Genomic DNA, 25,233 nt, shown 5'->3' with positions numbered 1-25,233 from the left:
TTAAATTTTGTGCCCAAGGGGAGGGCCTCACCTGCCATCTCTGGAAATGCCCCAGTCCAGGATTCATTCTGGTGGAAGGTCAGATTCCTTACAATTAGTTTTGTTTTGCTCTTCTGTTTCCTGATGCAGGAATAGCTATCAGAGACAGGACAGACAAGCTTTTGGTAATTCCCAAAGGCATTTCAGGCTCCTAACCTGTAAGTATGAACTTGAGATTAGAACTTTTAGGAAAGATGCAGAAGAAAGGAGCCGAGGCTCTTCAAACATCCTTGTGGTCTAAAGCAGCTCTCTTCCCTGATCCCTTGCTTACCTTCCTTTTTGGAGAGGGAAGGCATTCTGATGTTCCAGGGTAAAGTGTTTTGCAAATTCTGATGGGCTGATGAGTCACTATTTCTGTGGCTTCTTAAGAAGGCACTGAGTTCATCAGAGTTCTCAAGTCAGTTCCTGGCAGTGAAAGAGAAAGCTGTTGTAGGATTTTGACTTGGGAATTTAAATATGCAAGGATTTCTTCTTGTTTCAATGATTCAGTAAAAATCAAAAGGCATGGTTAATCTCGGTGGTGTCCATTTGGTTCACAGCTTTGAAGAGATTACTCTGACCACATAATTGTGGGTTGTATATACGCATGAGCTTTCCAGGTGGCTGAGAAAGAGCTTCAATCTGTTTTAAATTTTAAAGTCATTGGGTAATGTTGTTACAAATGTAGCATATAAACATATCCTGCGATTTTCTGAGAATGACCATGGAGTGAAGTTCATTTTTACTTTAAACATCTCCATATACAGTTCCATTAAATAAGAAGCTTTTTTTCTTTTAATATACAGAAAATGATTCTCTTGAATCTTGCTTACTAAGCATGAACTTGAGCCTCTGCTCTGTATAGGTTGTTTGAGGACATCACCCCTCCAAGGTCAGGGGAGCAGAGAAAGACGGAGTCACAGTTTGAGTGGTGTGTGGCCAGATCAGCAGGGCCCTTTGGAGGCCATCCCTGGAACAAGCTGCAGGTGTCATGCCCTCCCTGAGGAGGACAGGACTGGCTCCTATCTCGGCCACTTCTCAATATGGTCAAGAGCCACATCTTCAGTTCAGGGTGGGACCCCTACTAGTTTTTAAGATACTCAAAGGTAGGGGCGCTTTCGTATTTTGTTGTAGTTCCAAGGATTAGTACATAGTAGGTACTCAAATATTTATTTAAATATACAAATGAATGAGTCCTGCTTCTGAGCCCCACTTAAGCATATAGGCATTGCGTGGTAGAGTAAATTCAATGCTGACTCTTGTGTAGCTCTGGGAATTGACACTGTAAGAGAATAATGAAACCCAAGCCTGCCGGCCACCTTCTCAGAGGTCTTTGCTCCTGTGACCGTATGATTAGTCTTATTGGTATTATTAATATCCAGTGTTTAGTGAGCACCTGCTAAGTTCAAGCACCACCAAAAAACTGCCTGCGTCACCTCATTTAATCCTCCTGACAACTCTGAGCAAGGCCTCGTCCCGTTTCGAAGGAGAAGATGACCAGTGAGATGTTGCTCACCTGGGGTCACTTGGCTAGAGTTAGTGGCGTTGAAACTGGAACCCAGATCGGTGTGAGTCCAGTAGGCTGTACTCTCAATAACGACTGATATTGCTTGATTCCTGAATTTTGAGAAAGTATGTTTAGGGGAATATTATAGTACAAGTTAAAGCAGTTCGAGAGTGACTACAGTCCAAATGCACTCCTTGTGGACTGACCAGTTCTTTCTAGATACAGGGATACTGAAGGGTTAATAGCCTTGTTGGGCAGTGTATTAGTTAGGGTTCTCTAGAGAAACAGAATCAACAGGGAACACTCGCAAATATAAAATTTATAAAAGTGTCTCACATGACCGTGGGAACACAGAGTCCAAAATCCACAAGGCAGTCTGTGAAGCCGAGGATTCCAATGGAGGGTCTGGAAAAACTCCACAGGAGAGGCTCACCGGCTAAAATAGGAAGAGAGAGCCTGTCTCTTCTGAATCCTCCTTAAAAGGCTTCCAGTGATTAGACTGAGCATCATTCATTGCAGAAGATACTCCCCTTGGCTGATTACAAATGGAATCAGCTATGGATGCAGCCGACGTGATCATGATTTAATTCTATGAAATATCCTCATTGCAACAGACAGGCCAGCAGTTGGCAAACCAGACAAACAGGTACCACCACTTGGCCAAGTTGACCCATGAACCTGACCATGACACGGAGATAGACAGTCATCCAGCTACCTAAAATCTGAGCTGTAAGATGGTGTGAACAAAGTGATATAGATGCACTCCAGAGAGATGACAACCAGCTCTGCTGCAGTAAGAGACAAGGAGAAAGTGATGTTTGATCAGGCTTTGCAGGAAAGTACAATGTGCTGGAGAGAGAGAGGAAAGGGTTAGGAAGGAAGAGCCTGAACTAAAAGTGCAGAGAATCCAGAAAATGCATCTTTTAGGGAAGGTCTCTGAGTCTCATGTGGCTAAAATGAGGTCATAAAGATGGGGCAGGGTCCCTTAAAGCTGGGTCAGAGTTTGGGCTTTAGCCTGAGTGACTTTGAGGAGGAAGGGGTAAGACTGTAGGTGGCCATTAAGTTATTTTTCTTGGGGGCTCCAGTGGCTCCATATGGTCAGGGTAGGGCTTATGTTGCCCCCTCCAAAGGGTGTTTTCTTGGTAGGAAGTGGATTCCAGAATGCCAGTTCTCACTTTAGCTTAGTAGAGCTAAACATGGCTGCTAGGGCTCAGCAAAGACCAACGTGAATTCTTGGTAGTAGGGTAATAGGTCACAAAAGAACAGAGAGAACATTAAATCGGAAGTATTTCAGGGATCTTGTGGCCTGAGTCACTGCCAACATGAGGTCTGGTCTCTCTCCAGGTAGAGCTTTAAGCCTTTAAGGAGAATTTTCTGGGCCCCATGATACCAACCCCTTGTTTAACAATATCCCTTCAGATGGACACATCTTTGTTTTCCATGCCAGTGTCAGGGCTGGGGTCAGTTGTACATGAGTCCTTACCCTGTGGCCTTAGTAAGTGCCTTGGCTAAAATGTTTTGCTTCATAAACTCTTGGGCAAATTCTTAACTGCCTTGGTATTTTTTTTCTTTTTAGAGGCATTGTGGGTACACAGAACAATCGTGCATAAAATACAGGATTCCCAAATCCTATGCATTTGTTACAATTCATGAAAGCACATTTTTGAAATTGTGCTATGAACTATTGTCCATGATTTAACTTAGGGTTAACTATTTGCATAGTACAGTTACAAGGATTTTTTTTTAATTTTACTCTATTACCATATATAAACCTTACATTTCCCCTTTTAACGACACTCAGTTACACATTTCTGTGCTATTAGTTACATTCACAGTGTTGTGCTGCTATCACCATCATCCGTTACCAAAGCATTCCTATCATCCCAAATAGAACTCTACAAATTTTAAGCCTTAACTTCCCATCCCCTCTCCCCACCCCATCCTCTGGTAACCTATAGTCTAGATTCTGACTCTATGAGTTTGCTTGATGTACAATATTTGTACATACACTATTTGTCCTTTGTGTCTGACTTATATCACCCAACATGTTGTCTTCAAGGTTCATCCATGTTGTTTTGTGTTTCAGAACTTCAGTCCTTTTTATGGCAGAGTAATATTGCATTGTATGTACATAACATTTTGTTTATCCATTCATTGGTTGATGGGCACTTGGGTTTACTTCCCTCTTTTGGCAATTGTGAATAAGCCGCTCTGAACATTGATGTGCAAATATCTGTTTGAGTCCCAGTTTTTAATTCTTCTGGGTATATACCTAGAAGTGAATTTTCCAGGAGGTATGATAATTCTTTATTTAATTTTCTGAGGAACCGCAGAAGTGTCTTCTGCATCGGCTGCACCATTTTACATTGCCACTAGCAATGATGAGTGTTCCTATTTCTCCACATCTTCTCCAACACTTGTAATTTTCTGTTTTTTCTAATGACTGTGAAATGATATCTCATTATGGTTTTGATTTGCATTTATTTCTCTGATGGCTAGTGATGTTGAGCATTTTTTCATGTGCTTTCTGGCCATTTGCGTATCTTCTTTGGAGAGATGTCTATTCAAGTATTTCGCCTATTAATTAATTAGGTTGTTTGTCTCTGTTGTTAAGTTAAAGGATTTCTTTATACATTCTAGATGTTGAACTTTTATCAAATATGTGGTTTTCAAATATTCTGTCCCAATGTTTTTGTTGTTTTACTTTCATGATAGAATCCTCTGAGGCCAAAAATGTTTTAAGTTTTGATAAAGCTAATGGCTTTGACTGAACTATAGAAGCGGTAGTAGAAGGAAAGTGGGTAAAGTGACAGAAGTTTCATGTAAGATTCACCTTTGCCAAGGAGGAAGCAGCACCATGAAGGATGGAGTCTCGTTCAAGTTTCAGAAAAGCTTAGCTGGATGAGAAATTCTCCTGACAGTTTCCGGTCTACAGATGTCCCAGGGTGACTTCCAGAATGTCCATCTCTTCTCTGCACTGTACCTGTAATTAGACATTCAGTGGTCTCAATGAACTGAATTCATCCCCAAATATTCTTTTAGTACCACGGCTATGCCAGCACTGTCCCCATTCCTACAGCAATTCTAAGAGTGCCCTTCTAGTGGCCGGAAGAGTGAGCCCACTGAGTCCTGGGGCTCTGCCATTCCACAGAAAGGCATTCCTTTAGCTTCTAATCCCCAAGATCTCCAAAAGAATTCTAAGCAGATGAACAGCAAGAAATATGAAAGAAGTATTTCAGGAAGGGCCCCCTTAGTTTTTATTGACTGCAAAATAAATTGTTCTCCATCTTCCTTTCCCATCAGTTTTCAGGCTCTTTAGTTTTACCTTATTCCTGGGCTATAGAACATTGGCGCTCATGTACTGAACTAGAAATGGGCATGAGCTTAGGAGACCCACAGACCTACTTGTAAATCTGCTGCCCCCACTGACTAACTGTGTGACTTTGGACAAGTTACCCCACCTTTCTGTGCCTTAATTGCTTATCTATCCCAGAAAATGGGATGATTGTATATTATTGAAATAATTCATGGAAAATTATTTCCATGACCTGGGACATACCAGGTGTACAAAGATGGCATATCTCTTCCATTTGCCAAAATACACAACTGAATTAGCAGATGCTTTAAGTGAAGATGACAATGCTGTTACTTCCTGGGGAGTTTTCAAAGTTTAAACCTTGGGCAAATGAGGCATCTCACGCCAGAGCTTGCACTCAGAACCTCAACGCTGTACCTCAGGGGTAGTGATGGAAAGTAGAGTAAGGAAAGGAATTAGAATTTGTCTGACTTCCATTGCAAATGTAGTTTAAAAGATACAAACAGCAGAGTTCTTAGCACCTCTGTGGCCCAGCTTGGAGTATGACACTGAGGTGAACTGCCTGTCGCTGCAGACTGAATCTGCATGGGCTGCCGTCCAGGTCAGTTGTGAGAGCCCAGTCTGGCTGTGTGATCTGGCAGATCTTTTTGCCTTCTTTCAGCACTGCTTTCCCACTTCCAGTCTCCAGAATTTGTAGACATTGAGAGGCATGCATTTGGCTTGAGTGTGTAAGGACAACAGCCTAAAATCTATACTTGTCGTTATGGGCAACTGCACAAATGATCAACAGCCCCTTGTGAAGCTCCTGTGGTGGGTGCTTGTCTCTTCCCCAGAGGAAGGGGCAGCTGTTAGGGTTGGAAGGTGGTTCTCTAGTTATCACCACAGGGTTATAATCACCACAAGATTAGAACAGTTTATCACTAATTCTGGTTTTGAAAACTAAGCTTAGACTAGCATTTTCTAAAATGAATTTCTCAGGAGCAGTTCCTCAGGCTGCTCGTAGATATTTTGAGGTCAGATAAATTGGTGAAAAACTGGGCTCAACAAAGTCACCGGTTTCCTTTATTGAGGGTGTTTCCAAGGCTTTTGTATATCAGTGCATGTCATGAATCTCCAAGAGGAAAGAATAGTATGTAGCATGAAATCATTTCATAATATGCCTACTAGAAGCTGTGGTAGGCACTGGGGATGCAGAGTGAGCAAAGTGATGGGAGGCCCTGACTTCCTGGAGATTAGTCCAGAGCAGCGCTGGCCAATAGAATGCAATACGAAGAGGGCCATGTATGTGATTGTAATTATTCTAACAGCCCTATTAAAACATTGAAAGAATTGCATGAAGTTAATTTTAATAGTGTATTCTGTTTAAATGAATACATCTAAAATATTATCGTTTCTATAGGCAATCAATATAAAATATCAAGGAGATTATTTTACCTTCTTTTATTTATACTAAGCCTTTGAAATCCAGGGTTTATTTTACTCTTACAGCACATCTCAGGTTGGACAAGCTGTATTTCAAGTGCTTAATAGCCACTTGTATTGGACAGTGCGAGTCTAGAGGGAGAGACAGATAAGAAGATATCAAGACCCAAGCATATATTTGATTTCAAACTGAGGATAGGGGACTTGAAGAAAAATTTGAAGTTACCATGAGAGAAAATAGTCAAGGGATCTAACTTAGGGGGTGGCGGAGGTGGAAGGAGGGAGGCAGGGGAAGCTTCTTTGGGAAAGCAACATTTGGGCAGAATCTAGAAGGTGATGAGTAGGAATTAGAAAGACAAGACAGGAAGCAAGAATGTCTAGCCAGTGAGGAGGTTATAGTGTAGAGGCCTTAAGATGGGGAATTGAGCAAGTTGCCCCAATCTGGGGCAAGGAAGGTGAGGAAAAATGGGTCAAGACTGGAGCAGCAGGCAGGGACGCGTGGACCAAGGTGAGAGCATGCGACAGCTTTCAAACCATGTTCAAGGCTGTGAACTTCGTCCTAAAAGAAATGGAAAGTCATTAAACAGCCTAAGTGGTGGGGGCATGTTGTCTGATTTTTTGTTTATAAAGAGGATCCCTCTGGCTGCTCTCTGAAGACTTCATGGTGGGGTGAGGGGGCAAAGGTCACCAGTAAATAAGCAAGAGGAACAGCGAGGCAGCCACAGTGGTGCGCAGAGTGAGAAGAGGTCTGGCGTTGGAGCGGTACCAGGAAGAGGGAAAGATGTGGATGGGTCCAGCTGTTGTTTAGAAGGCGCAGTGGACAGAATTGGAGGGTGAGGGAGAGGGAGGAGTCGGTCCCTGATTTGGGGGCTGAGAACAGGGATGGATGTTGGAAGAGTGGAGAAGGTTTTGGCTAGAGGTTCACACTCAGGGGATCAAGCCAGAAGGCTTGCATCTCTTCTACAGAGATTATTAATTACTTTTTTTATTGTGGAAATATATATATACATAATAAAATTTGCCATTTTTGCTATTTTTAAGTGTACAATTCAGTGGCATTAATTACATTTACTATGTTGTGCTACCATCACCACCCTTAAGTACTTAAAAAATCAATCACTTTTAAATTCTATGGAGTTTTCAGTTATTGTCTCTAACTGAAGAGAAGGTACAAAATTTCCTCTGATACATTTTGAAATGTATTATTACAATTATACAGTTTGTACCAGAAAGTATTTCATAAAGAGGTTCTTTTTTCCATAAAAAAGCAAAATATTTAAACAAAGCTTAGCAAGAATCTTAAACAGAGATTTTTAAACAGATCTCTTTGCTGATGGCACACAGAACCATAGAGTGCTTTGTAAATGGATAGCACTGCAGCAAAATTCAACGCCACTTGTGTTCACCCTCAGCTGCTCTATTTTTCATTCTGGATAGTTCTGATTGAGAATTTGAAACCCAAGATGTGCTCAAAAGGAAGCTGCCAGGAAACAAATGAGTGGGCTAAAGGTATTTACAAGCCTTTGGTATGCTCTTAGGGGGTGGCGGAGGTGGAAGGAGGGAGGCAGGGGAAGCTTCTTTGGGAAAGCAACATTTGGGCAGAATCTAGAAGGTGATGAGTAGGAATTAGAAAGACAAGACAGGAAGCAAGAATGTCTAGACAGTGAGGAGGTTATAGTGTAGAGGCCTTAAGATGGGGAATTGAGCAAGTGTGATAAGCCACCACTTACATGTGTGATAAGCCACCAATGCATTTATCAGTCTGACCTGTTTACTGAAAAAGATTTAGGGGCTTGAAGCTCTGTGTCAGTTGTCGTGTGAATCAATAAAATCATGAGATATTGCATTTGCTTAACCCGTATGTTCAGCAAATAGTTACTAATTAACCACTCTGTACCAGATGTGTGGGATACAAAACCTAATAACCTATGCCCACTACCTTATACTCCAAGGTGAAGTGTAGCTGTGCGAACAAAATAGGAATAATAAAAAGTTCCATGTCCATACAAGGCACAGAGGGGGCAGAAAACAGAACTCCTGGATTTCTGGAAGAATTAATCCTTGATTTGAACCTTATAAAGAGTAGTAAGAATTTATCTATTGATCAGACAAGGGCACTTTGAACTGGGAGAGCTCAAACAACTGGGCACATTAAAGAAGCAGCAAACAGATTTGTAGGGCTCAAGTGTGCAGATAAAGCTAAATGTAGTGAGAGATGAGGCTTTGGAATAAGAGATGCCCAGAGACGTCTTATCAGGTAAGGCCTGAAGAAATTAAGAAATGGCAACAGCTTGTTGAAATTGCCAGGACTGTAGAAGAGAAGAGTGAGCACCAGTGCATCGTTGTAATAAGATGAGAAGTAGAGACAGTTGCAGACCCAGATGATTATAAATAGAGTACAATGTCTAGAATATAGTCTGGGATCACTGTAGTCCATGTGGTATAGACACAACCCTGATCATTATCCAGTGCTCCCGGGAGCATCTATAACGTGCTGGGTGCTGTGCCAGACATGGGCCATGCTGGACGTGTGAATGGCAGGGAGTGGACATGGGCCAGACATGGGCCGTGCTGGACGTGTGAATGGCAGGGAGTGGACATGGGCCAGACATGGGCCGTGCTGGACGTGTGAATGGCAGGGAGTGGACATGGGCCAGACATGGGCCGTGCTGGACGTGTGAATGGCAGGGAGAATGCGGAGTGGACAAGGATGTGCAAAGCCCAGTCTGCCCCTCAGAGGTGTTCACCGTCTGTTCTAGTTTGCTAGCTGCCGGAACGCAACATACCAGAAACAGAATGGCTTTTTAAAGGGGGAATTTAATGAGTTGCTAGTTTATAGTTCTAAGGCCAAGAAAATGTCCCAATTAAAACAAGTGTATAGAAATGTCCAACCAAAGGTATCTAGGGAAAGATACCTTGGTTCAAGAAGGCCGATGACATTCAGGGTTCCTCTCTCATCTGGAAGGGCACATGGTGAACATGGCGTCATCTGCTAGCTACTTCTCCTGGCTTCCTGTTGCATGAAGCTCCTCAGGAGGCATTTTCCTTCTTCATCTCCAAAGGTCGCTGGCTGGTGGACTCTCTGCTTCTCGTGGATATGTTGTTCTGCTCTGCTGTCTCTGAATCACTTCTCTCTCCAAAATGTTTCCTCCTTTATAGGAATCCAGAAACTTATCAAGACCCACTCAAATGGATGAAGACATGTCGTCACCTAATCCAGCTTAACAACCACTCTTGATTAAATCACATCTCCAGGGAGATGATCTGATTACAGTTTCAAGCATACAGTATTGAATAGGGATTATTCTGCCTTTACAAAATGGGATTTTGATTAAAGCACGGCTTTTCTAGGGGACATGCGTCCTTTCAGACCAGCACACCCTCCAATTGGACAAGGTGACAAGGGCATATGAAAAGTTGAGTGACAATCTGTGGTAGACATCACAATTGTTCGCCAATATCTAGTCCCTCTTCTTCTGGGCTCAGGGGAGAATCACACTTTCCACCCTCTTGAAGTTAGTTGTGGCTAAATATCTTGCTCTGGTTGATGAAGTATGAATAGAAGTGACACACATAACCTCTCCAAGAAGCATTTAAGAGCCAATGCATGATTCTCTATCCCCTCTTTTCTCGGCAATGGTCTAATGTAGGAGTAAACCTCAGTCCTTTAGTGCAGATAGCAGCACAGGGACATTCACATACCCATGAGAAAGAAACCTGTGGTTTGGGGGTTACTTATTACTACAGCAGAACATAACCTACACTAACCTCTACTAGCAGTATGCAATCCCCATCTCCAGTGTGTGAGGCTCCTGTGTGGAAGGGAACCACCCACCCAGCCATTGCACAAATGGCTGGCGTGCCCTCTAGGTATTCAGCCAGCCTGTTTCTAAGGCTTTTAAAGGAAGGAGCAAGAACCAGGGGTTGGAGTGGTCAAGGGAGGCATTTTATTACTTTTCAAAAAAAAGAATAGATGTGTCGTGTGTGTATGTGTGTAACATTTTTCTATTATGTAATTTATAACTGTATTCCTTTATCACTTGGAAACTAGAGAAAAGAAAAAACACCATAATCCTACCACTTAGCCACTATAAGAATTTTGGTGACTATTATTCTGTTATTCCTGTGTGTATTTTAAATAGTGTGATATAATTATACCATGTGCATAAGCATTTTAAAATTTTTGCCTCAGTATTCAAAATCATCATTTTAGTTGGCATAAAAGGACATCAAATCCATTTTTAAATTTTCACTGTAAAAATAATACTACAATGCCTTTTTTTTTCCTTGAATACCTTTTCCCTAATTTTGGATGTTTCCCAGGGGAAAGATTCCTGAAAGTGGAATTAAATAAGTCAAGGTGTATGGACATTTTAATGACTCTTTGTCCACATTGCCTCCCAAGTTTTATGCAAATTAATACAACCATTAACTGTGCCCCCAAATACTATTTTTACCTGTACTAAATACTACTAAAGTTTTAAAAATAATTTAACAGATGAAAAATCATGCCTGATTATTTATGTCTGATTTATTTGATTATTGGGAAGATCCAAGACTATTCTATATGTTTGTTCACTAGTTACTTTTTTTTCTTTTTGAACTTATCAGTTCATATCATATGCCTATTTATGGGTATTTGTATTTTCTTATCAACATACCTGATCCCTTTACATATTTATATAGTCCTCTCTCCCAGACTTCCTTTCTGATTATTTTGTAAAATATGTGAATTATTCTCATGATGATGGTCCAGTCTGTGGATCATTTACTTTTTTATTTTTTATTTTTTGCATGGGCAGGCACCACGAATCGAACCTGGGTCTCTTGCATGGCAGGTGAGAACTCTGCCTGCTGAGCCACCATAGTCTGCCCCGTTTACTTTTTTATTTCTTCTATCAAAATACAATTCTCGCATCTCCTGGTGGTCCTGAGGCTTGAATTGTACACTCTTTGATCTGTCAGGAATTTATTTCAGTTCCTGGCCCAAGGAGAGGCTCTAACTCAGTTTCCCCCTCGATTTACAAACCTGTTATCCAAGCACAATTTTCTAGGACAGTCTTTCCTTTCTCCATTGGGTTCTGCTGCCAGGAAAAGCTTATTTGACCCAGTCGCCAGTGCAGGAGGTGACAGGCCAGTGATAAGCCTCGCATGGCAGGACTTCAGCCAGACATTTGATCTGATCGTCCAGATGACTTCAGAGCTTCCATCTCAGCTGACCAGGCCTGGAGAGGCTGCCAAGGCCTTAAGAGAAAGGGACAGCTCTGCCAGGCCTTCTGCTCTCAGAGCTTAGCCAAGCGAGGAGCAGCTCGGGGACACCCTGGGCCGCCGGCCACCCACGGGGCCCTCGAGCAGGCAGGTTTACTAGAGGTGTGAGCTAGACGGCTCTTCCCTGGAGGCCTCGTCTGCGTTTCTCTCCATGACTCAAGGCCCCGAGAGCCCACCCTGAGGGTCCACACATGCCCAGACTAGAGGGGAGACAGGATTCCAAGCCGTCTGTGCCGTCCCTGCCGTGAAATGGGCGTTTATGCAAGGCTTAGTCACAGAGAGTCTAAGGGAATCGGTTAACAGCCTCTGTCCACTGGGCAGCTGCAGTCCCCTGGCCATCTGCTGGGCCCCCACATCCCTGTGTTATTGCAAACCACTGGAGTTGTGTGGTGTGGCCTGCTTGAATGTCCACTCTCCCCTTCTGCCTGGGAGGCCTGTGGGAGCAGGATGCACAACTTATTTATTTACAGAGCCTCAGGGCCTATGGCAAGACCTGACTGTTGGTGCCTGCTACTTTCGTGGAATGAATGGATGAATTGATGGGCCAGAGGCTGAGTGTGGCCGCCTTGTCCGTGTCTTCTCACAGCTGAGCTTGATGTTGGTTGAGGCAACTCCTTTTAAATTGCTGGCATTTCTTGTCAATAACGTCCTGGGAAGGACTTGACTTTAGTACCATCTTGCTTTGGACTTCTTTCTAATGCCAGGCTTTATTTTTCATTCAACATATTACAATCGTGCCCTTGAAGGGTCTTTACAAGTCATAGTTTCAAAAACCTTACTTTGTATCTGAGTTAGAGAAAAAGTTCATGTTCTAAATAGATTGTCAAGGCAATTGACTTTTCCATTGTTTCTGGTCATATTTGAACTATTTCAGTGCTTGGTGTCAGGGCAAAAACATTGGGTTTACCCCTTCTTCTAGCCTTCTGAAACTTGTGAATAAGGTGATGTTATTGGCTCAGAGGTTCAGGAACTGGTGGGGAAACAGCTCAGCCTGGCATACGGGCCCCATCATGGCTACACCATATCTGCCTCTCCAACATCTTTCTAGCTGCTTCTTCCTTTCATTTTAGACTCTAGCAACCTCCCCAAAATAGTGATGGATCCACTGATGCAACACCACTTCTCATCACCTTGCCATTGCAAATGCTGTCTTCTCTTCTCAATCATCCAGGAAACTACTGTTCGTTTCCTGACCTTCCAGGCATCCCTGTCTCCCTAACCTTCCTTCTTGAATGTTCAGTTAAGCTATTGCTGTGTAATATTGCTCCCCAAAGCAGCAGCTTAAGACAGTCACCACTGGCCATTGCTCTGTGGGTCAGCCAGGAGGTTCTGTTGACCTCAGCTCACTCCTGCATCTACACTCAGTTGGCTGGACAGCTGGAAGCTGGCTGGTCTAGGCTGTCCTCACCCACATATCTGGCATTGGCCAGCTGTCTATTGGGGGTTTGAATTTGACTGGACCACATATCTCTGATTATCCTGAAGACTAGCCCAGGTTTGTTCTCAAGGTGACCAGCAGGGCTCTGTAAGAGAGAGGGGAAGCATGCTTGACCTCTTGAGTCCTAGAGCTCAAAGCTGGTACACTATCCCTTCTGCTGCATTCCTTTGGCCAAAGCAAGGCCAGTTCCCTTTCAAGGGGAGGAGATTTAGAGTTTACCTTTTGATGGGAGGAGCTGCAGTCACATTGCAAAGGACATAGATCTTGGGGGAGGGTGGAGGGAGGTATTATGGGGCTATTTTTGTGATCAAACCACCACACCTACCTTTGATAGAATTATTTATTCTGCAGTATTACTGTATTTAGATATACTTAAGTGGTGACACATGGCAATATTTTTACTTGTTTATTTATCTGACCTAATTCTGCAAGCACATCCTGGTACTTCCACTCATCTCAGCTGGCAGCTGAGTGGCCAGTTATTCTCCTTGGGATGTGTTGGCCATCCATCCTTTGACAGCAGTAATGAGGCACAGGGCCAGCCTGTGAGTGTGGGAGTTCCCAGGAGGGATGTGCCCCTGAGATGGCAAGGGGGTGTGCCACACAGAATCTTGGCTGCATGTCCAGAAGGCTGGATTAAGCCATTGCCTGCTGCAGGGCAGATACCAGAGCTCAGAGGAAGCCCTCTTGCCCTTTGCACCCTTCCTGAAGCCCTATGCCTCTGCCTTCAGCCAGGCGTGGGTGGGCCCCACCTGCAGAGGCTCCAGCACTTACCCACAGTGTCTGCAATGCTGCCCCTAGAGTGTCTGCTGCAGTCCCTGCCTACACACCCAGATGTTGACAGGGGCAAGGCTCCAGCACCAGCCCTAATAGATGGTCTCATTGCTTTTAAGATAATGACTATGGGGTGTGGGCTGGTGAGCATGCTGACATCACTTTCCTGCAATTCTGGGTCAGTTCCTGGCTGCTTTTCTCTGCATCTTTGAAAGCCTGAAATAAATCCACCAGTTGGTACAAGTTCTGGAAGGATTCTGCCATGTTCACATGCCCACAGGTGATGTGGTCAGGAAAGCACAGGCCTTGAGATCAGAGGTCTTGGTATCCAGATTCTGCCACTGGCCTGCAGTGTGAACTTGAGCCAGCAGCTTGCATTCACCAGGCCTGAGCTTCCTTAGGCCTGGTGAATTGTGGGAATTACCCCTGGGTTTGGAAAAGAATGCTGAGGATGGACTGGAATCCTCTCTCAGAGCTGCTGCAGTCTGTGAACTGTGCAGAGGTGCCTGAACGAGGGACAATGAGAGTGGAAAGCTCCCCCCGCAACTGTGCTCACTAAGCTGGGTGCCCGGGCATGGGGCCATGCATGCCTCTGGGAAGAGGCACCTTCTCTGGGCACAGAAGCCCTACGAGCTTGTGAAGCTGGGTGCTCTTGGGGCCGCGTCAGCCCTTGGGGGTGCCTTCTCCCGATGTTCACCAAGGCACCCCTCCAGCTGCGCATCCTGCCTGTTTCTCATGGCGGACCCTGGCTTGCTGCCGTCAAATAAAGATATCTCACCATAGAGTGATTTTGGCAGGGAGGGATCCAGGCGCTGGATAATGAAAGCCACAGAAAGCCTCAGCTCATCCTTGTCTTTCCCTGGATTCAGACCTTTCCTGGAGGAGGACTGGCGACATCTGCGCGGCTGTGTCCCTTTCCTTGCTGCTGGTGGCGGGTTGGGAGCAGCAAGCTGGCCCCAAGCAGGTGCCAGGGGCAGTGGGAGCAGAGGGAGGAGGGGAAGTGTTTGGGTTCTGGAGTCAGGTCCAGGTTCATATCCCCGCTCTGCCACCGACTGGTTTTATGGGTGTTGACAAGTTTCTTGGCTTCTTGGAGTCTTAGTTTTCTTCCTATAAAATGGGGCCAACCACAGTCACCGCCTCCTTGGTCACAGTGGGGACTCCATGAGACGGGGCATATGAAGAGTTTAGCACTGTTCCTGGCACAAGGGAAGGACTGGAAACATTGTGACTCTAGTGGCCAGTGAGGGGATGGGAGTGCTTTGAGCATGGGTTGTGCACCCACATGGGGGCCGCCCGCCTTGCTGCTGGGCCACCTGGGGCACAGACACTTGAAGTGATGAAATGATGTGCATTCTGCAGCCCTGCAAAGGCACTAGCGCCAGGAGGGTAGCACTTGGCAGTTGCATTGGATGCAATCGTTCTCATGCCAAATGGCTCCTAACTGTCATCGTTCTCTGTTGGTGTTTCCCAGAGGCACCAAATGAAGGGGTGATTCCTGAGCTCTTTCAGGACTGTCACCTGGCCCGAGTGCCAAGTCTGAATTTCCTCACCTAAAGAAGCAGAAGTTACTATCTCACCTTCCTTGCCCAGTGCAGAGGCAAGGTAGTCCCAGAAGACGGTAGATGTCAACTGGACTTCACACCTCCATGGGGGGATGGAGTCCCCTTGGGGCCATGGGATGGCTGGATTCTGTCCACCCATGTGTCAGGAAGTCTCTGGGGCAGCGTTCCTGCTGGCATGGGAGTGTGCTTGCTCCAGAAGGCCATGCACGATGGATCCTGCAGGCACCAAATAACTAGGCAGAAACCCTGATTACCTGATGGTTGTGTGAACAGTGTTCAGTTCAGTTGTGACCCAAATTCTCAGACCTTGGATCAGAAAATATCAAACTAAGAAAATTTAATTTCAGGTTTTGTTTTATGAGAAGCAAAATTTTAACAAGCAAATCTTACCAGAAGCACAATGTTGTAATGGAATGGTCTTTCAACTAGGAGACAAAGTGGTGGAGGCAATGGTGATGGCTATCATATGTTAAACACTTAGTATATTCCAGACACTGTAATGAATATTTGCATCGTTGTCTCCATTAGGTCTCCATGAGGTTGGCTCCATAGTGTCCATATTTTATAGATGCGTAAAAAGAGTCCTAGAGAGGTTAAATAACTTGCCCAAAGACACATAGCAAAATGGCGGTGGGGTAGTGGGGAGTTCTGTTGTTTGAGTTCAAGTACCTATTTGGCTGCAGACCCACAGCTCTCTGCTTTGCCTCTGGGTCATTTTCTGTTCTGGCTAAGTGACTATCTTTGGATGTCAATTATTCTATCTGGAAAATGAATCCGTTGGACCCAAAGATCTCTCTATAGCTCTAAAGTACTTAACTCCTATGACTTGTTATCTAAAGTACTGATTGCTATGACCTTTGCTGCACAGCCTCAGAGTATGTGAGGCAGTGCTTAAAGACCGAAATGTGGTGGGAGAAGTTCTAAGTTTCGCTTTTAACTGCAACACAAAGTAACTGGGTGACCTAGGTTCAGTTTCGCCATCTGTAAAATGAGAAGGTTGGACAGATTGTCTCCAGCCACCTCCACCAGGGCTCCAGACACCCCAGACGGATCCTCATGCAGGGTCAGGCTTGCATGAAGCACATGTGTCTTTTTCTAACTGGTGACTGGAATTCCTTCTACCAGGTGAAAATTTAAAAACCTCTGTAGAAAAGGCCCCTCTCGTTGGAGTCCTCTCATTAAAGACCCCGGTGTCAGAGCAAATGTATCTTCTTTTTCTGGTGAAACCAGCATCTTCCCACGGGTTGACAGGCTGGAGAGAGTTCTTGCCATAGTCCACAAACCAGGCAGCAAGTAAAAGGGCCATATTTTTGGTTGTTGTTTTCGTTGTCATCGGAAAGGTTCTAGCTCATCCCTGGAAGGTAGCTGAGGCCTGGATTTCCGGGAAAGTCAATGCCACGTGTAAATTGAGTTTCTGCCTGGAGAGGCGTCAGGCTGCCCTGGGACTGCATGTTTTCCCTCCTTGCAGTTTCTGCTGCAATTACCCTTCCGCCCCCTTCTGCAGCACCCACGACTACGTGAAAGAGAAGAGGCAGATTTATGCCTCCGTAGCCCAGAGAACAAGCGTCTTACCCTGATAATATCAGCAGCTGGCTTAGAGATCACACCTACTCTGGAGAAACCAGCCTGCTTCTTCCCCTGAGAAGGCCGCTCAAGAGAGCTTGTTCTCTGTGAGTTGGGTCCAAAGCAAGAGGAATACACAGAAGAAGATGATTATTGGTGTTTTTAAAACCTGCCCCCTCCTGCCCAGCCCAGGACAATGTTTACAAAGCAGATGTGCAAACACACAGACCTTTCCAGATTTAAATCACCTGGTGAGCCTTGCCCAGCAGTGAGTGAGGAGATTAAAGAGCACATCGGCCGGCCGGCTGCACTGTCTGGCCCTCGGTGGTTGCGGTGTGGTTAGTAAGCAGTGTTGCTCTTACCCCAGTAAGGTACAAGGTACAAAGGAATCTGCCCTCATGGGTGTCTACTGTTGGCTTGAAATTACCCTTGTTAATATCTTATTTAAATATGTATGGACATAAAATGAGGTATACAGTCCTTAGGGTTACAGTTCTTTTACAGCTACAAATCTAAAACAAATTTACAAACTATAGGAAAAAAGAACTCTAAAATCAACAAAATTCAGATGGTCAACATCAGCTCGTAGCCAAATCTAAATCTTTGCATTGGGCTTAGTAGGAGAAAGTGTTCTCTCTCCATTTTATATTTAACTGGTTAGTCTTGGTTTATTTGATTTTATGTGTGAAGGACCATCATTTGAGTCCTCACTATATTGTTTTTTTCCTCATTTTTTAACACTTAACTTGTTTTGAGCCATTAATTCATTATTTTATTAAGCCAGTTGATGTTAAAGGAAGTTTCCCAATTTCTGACACTGGCAAAATTTTAAATACTGATCACCAAAATATTCTTAATTGTGTCTCTACTTCCTGCTAATGAACTGCTAATGAACAATTGAATAATGGTGTGTTCAAAGACCACGTCTGCAACCAGAATTTCCTATAAAACATTATTTGAGAATTAGCATGCTCACACCATCCTAGGCCATGTGATAACTCTGTCCTACTACTTATTCTAACATCTTCACAGGGTATCTAGACTTCATTTACCTCATCTGGGCCCAAGGTATTCACAAATACAGACCTGGCACTGAGGTTGCGGGTAGGTCTGTGCGTAAGGGGGCTCACTTGGTGGATCTAGAATATGCTTGTGTAATTGAGTCCCTGAGGTTATGTCCATAGGAGTCTCTGGTCCCCAATTTGGAGGGACACCCATGGTGAGTGCTCAGAGAAAAGAAAGAGGTTTTCCTGCCACATGAGATGGTCTAAGAGGTCAGCCTTATTCCAGGAACTGGGAAAGAGCAAGGAAGGCTGAATTTGTCCATTTGCTCATTCTTTCAGTGCATACCCCTGGAACTCCATCTTTGTGGGTGGTGTATGTAGCACAGGTGAAGAGGCAAAGGGCAGTGATAAAATTAAGTATAACTGCTCCATTGGACAGCTGCTTGGGAGAGATTGAAAAGTTCTTTGTAATTGCTTTCTAAATATGAGTTTAGGCCCAGAAGAAAATCAGTACTAATATTTAGGGTTACACTATACTGTTTGATCACCTGCTTTGTTTTATACTTTTTTTTACAAGTGACCTGTGGCCATTTCCAGGAGTTAAATCCTAAGATGAAAAGGTGTTACCTGTAAGAACAGTCTCGAGAATGCATAGTAGGTTTTGAAGGCCCCTCTTTCAAGAAAAGCCCTCCCAAGGGTGTATTGATGAGATAAAAAGCATCCAGAAGTCTAAATTCTGGTGTATTTTTTTTAAGATACTCAGTTGGTAACACAAGGCAAGCTAAGAAATTGCACATGAACTGAATTGATGAGCAATGCCAAGTGAGGATCAGAAACAAAAAATACCATGAGTTTCGATTAAATAGTGGGCTGGTGTTAAAGGAGAGCTTGGAATTGATTTGGGATGAGAGTAGAGAAAGGGGCATTCAGGCTTAACGGTCAGAGGAAGATGTGGGCAAAAGTACAGCAGAGAGGACGTTTAAAAGGAAGCAGAGGTAGGATGTATCTGGAAAGGTGGTTTAGACCCAAGTTTTGGGAGGCCTTGGTATCAAGACCAGGAGTGTGCTTCGTGTTGCAATCAGTGGGCGCCATTGGATCAAGTGTTTGGGGACACTAAAGCATCATTGCCAAAGGCCATCGTCAATACACTGAGCTCATCCAGTGGTTAGGAAGTTCTAGCCCCCACACAGTGGTCTTCGCTTACGGTGTTCTCTCACAGTGCTTCTGTTGGTGTCTTACTGTTGCGTTGATGTTTGCGGAGAGCCATTTGCAGCAGGAATTGTCTCAGGGTCTGGGATGGTGGGCATGTTGTGGAGATGGTGTCCCTGGACATTTTTAGGCAAGTGTACTCCGGAGAGGACCTCTGTGTGGGAATCGTCGACCCCCCACCCCAGGCTCCTGCTGAATTTTATGATCAAAAATCTGAGGATGAATTGGAGCAGCGCCCACTTGAGCCTCCCTCTCTCTTCAGGTCTCTTCTCCCTACCCATTGCCGCCCCTGGCCTAGATCCCTCCCACCGTACACAGGAACTTTATACAACTCTTCGACGCCCATTTCACATCATTCTCATTAACTCTCTGAAGTCAGCAAACAAGGCTGGGCATTTTAATTTTTATTTTATAATGAGGAAACTAAGAACCAAAAGGGAGCGCCAACTCACCTGAGAGCACACCATGGCCTGTTCTGTTACTTGGCATGTTAGGGATGGTAGGTGGTGCTGAGATGCAGACCGACCCAGGAGGCAGGCCAGCTACGGTGGAGATCCCCCGTCCACATCCTTCCACCGCTGAGACCTTTTAGAAAGACCTTCTCTCCATGCTCCACATTGGAAACCATTACCAGAGGAGGCTCCAGTTGTCCTGGTTGGATCACGTGCTTACTCCATGTTAGTCACAGTGACCAGAAAAGTGGGTAATTTGGTTATCATACCTGAATCACTTGTCCAGACCTGTGACCAGACTGAGGTTCCCTCTAGAATCACAGGTTTGAAGCAAAGGGAAGAGCAGTCCTGTGGGCAACAGGTAAAAATATCAGATGTTCATCATACTAGGAGAGGTTCCATCCACTTGCCATAAATGCTGAGACATTTCTACTCAAAATAGTACACATGGAACCAAATTGAAAGAACTCTATGGGTACTGGCTTATGATCCTCATTCCTGAGAAAGTGGTGTGGGCTTGCAGGAATTCAGTCTTGGAGACTCTTTTAAAATGAGTAAATATTCCCTAATACTAATGGGACAAATGCCAGGGAAGAGAAAGTGGGCTGAGGACAAGATGTTGAGCAATACAGCTGGAGTCCTCTGAGCTCCAAGGAGCAATGATGTTCAAATCCTTCCCCTGCAATGAACATCTGACTCCCCTTTCTGTCAAAGAAAATGCTCTGCTTTGAAAGGGCTAATGGGAATACATTAGCCCCACATGGATAATCTCCTAATCTTAAAGCCAACAGACTTGGTACTTTAATTACACCTACAAAATCCCTTCACAGCAGTTCCTAGATTAGTATTTGCTTGAATAACTGGGAGAATTGTGTGTATACCAGGTGCCAGGAATCTCAGAGAGACAATATCCTAGTATTCTGCCTACCAAAATTGATTAATTGATGTTTTTCTCAATAGTAATAAGGATACATAATATCCTTATTGTGACCAGTCTTATTGTCTTATTTAAAGCAAAAGAAGTCATACAAATATAGTTTAAAACTAGCTTTTCCTTTTGCTTTAGATAAGATCAGCTTTGGACTTTTCTGAAAAACAACTTTCCATTTTCTTTTTTGAGCCATATGTGCTCTTTGAACTTGTCCTTTAAATGGTTCAATGACTTGGCTTCCTGAAAACTTGTTTGTTCGTTGTCACTCCATCTACTCACTCACCAGACTTTCCATTTACCAAATCACCCACTAGTCTTCCTTCCTCCCTCCTTCCTCTCTCTCATCCATCCACCCCCCCACCCACCATCCATCCACCCATCCACCCACCCACCCACCCACCCACCCACCCATCCATCCACCCATCCACCCACCCACCCACCCATCCATCCACCCATCCATACATCCATCCAACCATCCATCCATCCACCCATCCACCCACCCACCCACCCACCCACCCACCCATTCCCATCCACCCACCCACCCTCCCATCCACCCATCCATCCATCCATCCATCCACCCACCCATCCATCCATCCACCCACCCACCCCCCCATCCACCCATCCATCCATCCATCCATCCATCCTCACACCCACCCATCCATCTAGACTTCCATCTATCTGGCTATCCATCCAACCATCCATTCAGCCACTTTTCCCCCACCTCTTTGTCTCTCAACCTTCCTTCCATCTGCTTACCTATCTATCCATCATCACCCAACTATCTTCTTTCTCACTGATTTGATACCTGTTTTGAAGGCTAACTATATGTCAGGCCCCGTAGTGGACACCAGGCTACCAGGATAAAGCTCCTTTCCCCAGCATGCATATAGTCTGTAGGGGAGAGGAGGAAAGAAAAGTAAATAGATAATTACAGTTCACCATGAAAAATCCTATAATTGGTGGATGTATCAGTTGGTTCAGAAGTACAAAGGGGATAGGAGCTAATTAAGACTGGGGAAATCAGGAAAGGAGAAGACGCATGAACTGGGCCTTAGAGGGTAAGCAGTCGTCTACCCTACCCAAGACTGCCACATCCCTGCTACACAGAGACACCCAGCGCTCTCATTTTCTGTGAATGTGACGTTGCCCACGGTGATGGAACCCTGGAAGGCCAGACCAATGGCATTGGTTTTACTGGGCATGGTCAAGTGTGGTGATGACATGGAAGAGTGAGACATACCAGAGCAACCTTACTGAACCCACAGGGATGAGTGTCATATTCTGTCACACTTTCTCTGAGCCTGATTTAAGCATGCTCCACAAACACCAGGATTTCTCTGGGATAATTTGACCAGCTGCTTTGAGTGCCAGAGAAGTTACATCACTGTGCTGTGGAGCTCACAGTCAGAATGGCTTTCACTCTCGTCCCTTCCTCCATTTTAACACAGATCATAACCAGTGTTGGCAAACTCCTCACAAGTGTGTTGTTGTTTAGTAACATTATTATTACCTTGTTGGCCAGGGCCTGGGGACCACCTGAGTGCTGTTCACCTTCACGTCCATGTGAGGCTGATTCTGATTAGAGCTCCAAGGTCATTTCTCTAGGCTCCTCTTAGTCTCCTATTTGTATTACAAGCTAGTGTAAAAGAACATGGAGTTTGCAGACAAATGAGAGGCTTGGATTCAAATGCCCTGCTATTAACCAACTGCATAGCCTTGTGTGAATTACTTATCCTCACTGAGCCTCCGTTTTCTCAGCTGTGTAATGGACCTACTAATACCTCCTTTTGGGCTTACCCTGAGGTTATTTGAGCTAAATCATGTGGACAGAGCCTAATAACACACTCAGAAAATGGCAGCTGCTTTTGTAATCCCTGTTATCACAGTTCTTTCCAGGGACATTTGATGTTTGAGGTTATATGAGGATATTCCCATATTTTTTTCACAGGTAGATTTGGCTCACTGATCAGACTAGTCAGATTTATTAAACATGTTTATAAAAAAACATCTAGTCAAGTCTTGTTAAATGACAGCAGGAAACCAAACCATTAGGTCTAATTTATTAGGCTTAAAAAACACTGGTTAGCAAACGCTTAGCTTAGGCCTTAGCTTAGGCCAGGAAATAATCACATGCATTTATCTTGAAAGGTTAACGTGCTCTGCTGTGAAAGGAGATGAGTTAGAAGCTAATAATGCCTTCGTTCAAAACACTGAGACAGACTAGAAAACCCTACACTGGGGTCACACAGAAATCAAGGAGGATGGGCTTCAAAATAAATCTGATGTTTTATAATCACTGCCAAATTTTCCCCTTAGCAATATGCAATTATTTTTATTTTTACTTATGCATTTGTCTTTTGGAAATAAGACGGGATATGGAGAATGAAAATAAGAGCTAATAATCATTATCACCACTCGACTGAGCATGTTACTTAATTCCCTGGAAACCAGAAGTTGGTCAAATCAAGGGGTTTCTTGATAACGGTTCCTCTGGCCATAGTGGTAGTGAGGGTCAGATGAGGTAATGCAGATGTGTTTAGAACAGTGGCCGGCACATGGTGAGTTCTCAACCAGTGTTAGCTACCATCCTCAGTACCGTTGTATTCATTTACCACTGAACCGCCCATGCCCCTCAAGTACGTTTTAACAAGTCATTATGCAACAGATGTTAAGGTTTGCTATAGGTTACGGCTCCAGGGTTTTTCATTTTTTCTTCTAGCTGCTCCAAGACACTGGAGACCAACAGAAATATTAATATAATGATTCAGCAGTCACACTCATTTGTTCAATTTTATCTTCCCTGTTGTACTCCTCCTTCTCTTTAAATAACATATATAACATGAAAAACAATAAATTTCAAAGTACATCGCAACAATTAGTTGTAGAATAGATTTCAGTGTTTGGTATGGGTTACAACTCCACACTTTTAGGTTTTATTTCTAGTTGCTCTAAGGTACTGGAGGCTGAAAGAAATAATATCAGTATAATGATTCAGTAATCATACTCATTTGTTAAACCTGATTTTCTCTGTATAAATCCACCATCACCTTTGATCTTTCTCCCACTCTTTAGAGGTATTTGGGCTATGACCATTCTAACTTTTTCATGTTGGAGGGAGCTATTGATAAAACGGATAGGGGATGGAACTAGTAGAAGTTCTGGAAGGGCTGGCCCCTCAGCATTTCAGGACTTATCTGGTCCAGGGACCCATCTGGAGGTTGTAGGTTTCTGGAAAGTTACTCTAGTACATGGAACCTTTGTAGAATCTTATATAATTCCCTAGGTGTTCTTTAGGATTGGCTGGAATGGTTTTGGTTAGGGTTTGGCAAGTTATGATAGGTAGTAATGTCTAACTGAAGCTTGTGTAAAAGTGACCTCCAGTGTAACCTCTCGAGTCTATTTGAACTCTCTCAGCCAATACCACTGTTTTAAGAGTGGGGAGTCAAAGCACCAGAAAGGTAAAGTAACTTGCCCAAGATCACACAGCAAGTGGCACGGTCTGGACTTGAACTCAGGTAGATGATTTCAGAGCCAGCCTTCTGAATTATACCTTTTAGAATAATTTTGATGTTGTACAAACATGAATTGAGATCTATATCAAATAAAGGGTAAAATAAATTGGGTAGATGGAAATACTAGTGGTCAATGAGAGGGAAGGATAAGGTGTAAGGTACCTATATAAAGTGTTTTCTTTTTTCTTTTTATTTCTTTTTCTAGAGTGATGCAAATTTTCTAAAAAATGATCATGGTGATGAATATATTACTCTGTGATGATATTGTGAGCCATTGATTGTATGCCATGTATGGAATGTGTGCGTGTGAAGATTTCTCGATAACAATATTTTTTTAAAAGATTGATATCAACTTTGAAAGACAAATTAGATCATGTTTCTCTCCCACTTAAAACCCATGAACCTCTGGCCTTCTCAGGGGTGGTAGAGCATGTTTTATTCATTGCCATATTTCCAGTACCTGGCTGCATACCTGGCAGTAGTAAAAGACTCAGCTGAGCTGAGTCACCCCCTGTCCTCTTCAGGATGAAGTCCCAAACTCTTTGGCATGGCACTTAGGGAAAACCCCTGGCCTAGCCCCTCACTCTCCCTCTGCCTGGTCTCTGGTGGTGCCCACTCTAGCCTCCAGCCAAGGCGGCTCATTTGTCCTCACCTCCACTCCTTAAGCCACCTGTTCCTTTTCCTTGAAATGTCCTCTTCAAGCTCCGTATGTCCCTGACTATTTCCTGTTCATCCTTCAAGACCCAACTCAGTGTCAACCACCTCTTAGGGCCTCTTCTTTCCTACTCCCAGTCCTCCAAGCAGAATTCAGTCCGCATGGCACCTTAGACGATGTCACTGCCCACTGATCGTCTTCAGTAAGGCCTTGAAGGAGAGCACAAGACTTCTCCAAACTGCTATTTTCCCCAGTGGCAATTCCTTATTTTCTCTTCCCAATGCAGATTTAAGTTCTACTGCTGCATTTTCAGTTTCCTTATAATCTTACAGTGTCCTGCTTCTTCTATTTTCAGTTGCTACCTAGTTGCCTTATCATCTCGTTTTTGGTTTCTTATTTCATACAACCCAATTCTCTTCAAATTTGCTGAGATGGTAACTTAAATATTTTTCCAAATTTATTCTCATATCTGGCCTCTGGTGGGATATTAATCTTCTTTTTTGTTGGTGTCACATTTCATAGGCTCTTATTAAACATTTGTTTGGGTTTTTTAATTATGGGAGGTTCACCTAGGCCTGGGCTAGTACAGCAAGGCTGGACTC

At 44.0% G+C, this 25,233-nt stretch overlaps 1 long non-coding RNA gene across 1 annotated transcript; it reads right to left on the bottom strand.

Moving 5' to 3' along the window:
- Positions 1-4,258: 4,258 nt before the first annotated feature.
- LOC143656406 (uncharacterized) lies at positions 4,259-21,606 on the bottom strand. Its single transcript, XR_013162483.1, has 5 exons — positions 21,544-21,606; positions 21,221-21,355; positions 19,534-19,881; positions 6,276-6,395; positions 4,259-4,508 (listed from the first exon to the last, which is right to left on the bottom strand). It is a non-coding gene; the product is annotated as an uncharacterized LOC143656406 (long non-coding RNA).
- Positions 21,607-25,233: the final 3,627 nt, after the last annotated feature.

This window comes from Tamandua tetradactyla, chromosome 14 (assembly GCF_023851605.1).
Source record: "Tamandua tetradactyla isolate mTamTet1 chromosome 14, mTamTet1.pri, whole genome shotgun sequence".
Lineage (NCBI taxonomy): Eukaryota > Metazoa > Chordata > Mammalia > Pilosa > Myrmecophagidae > Tamandua > Tamandua tetradactyla.
The sequence above is the reverse complement of the archived record's forward strand: the minus strand, read 5'-3'. Positions and strand labels throughout refer to the sequence as shown.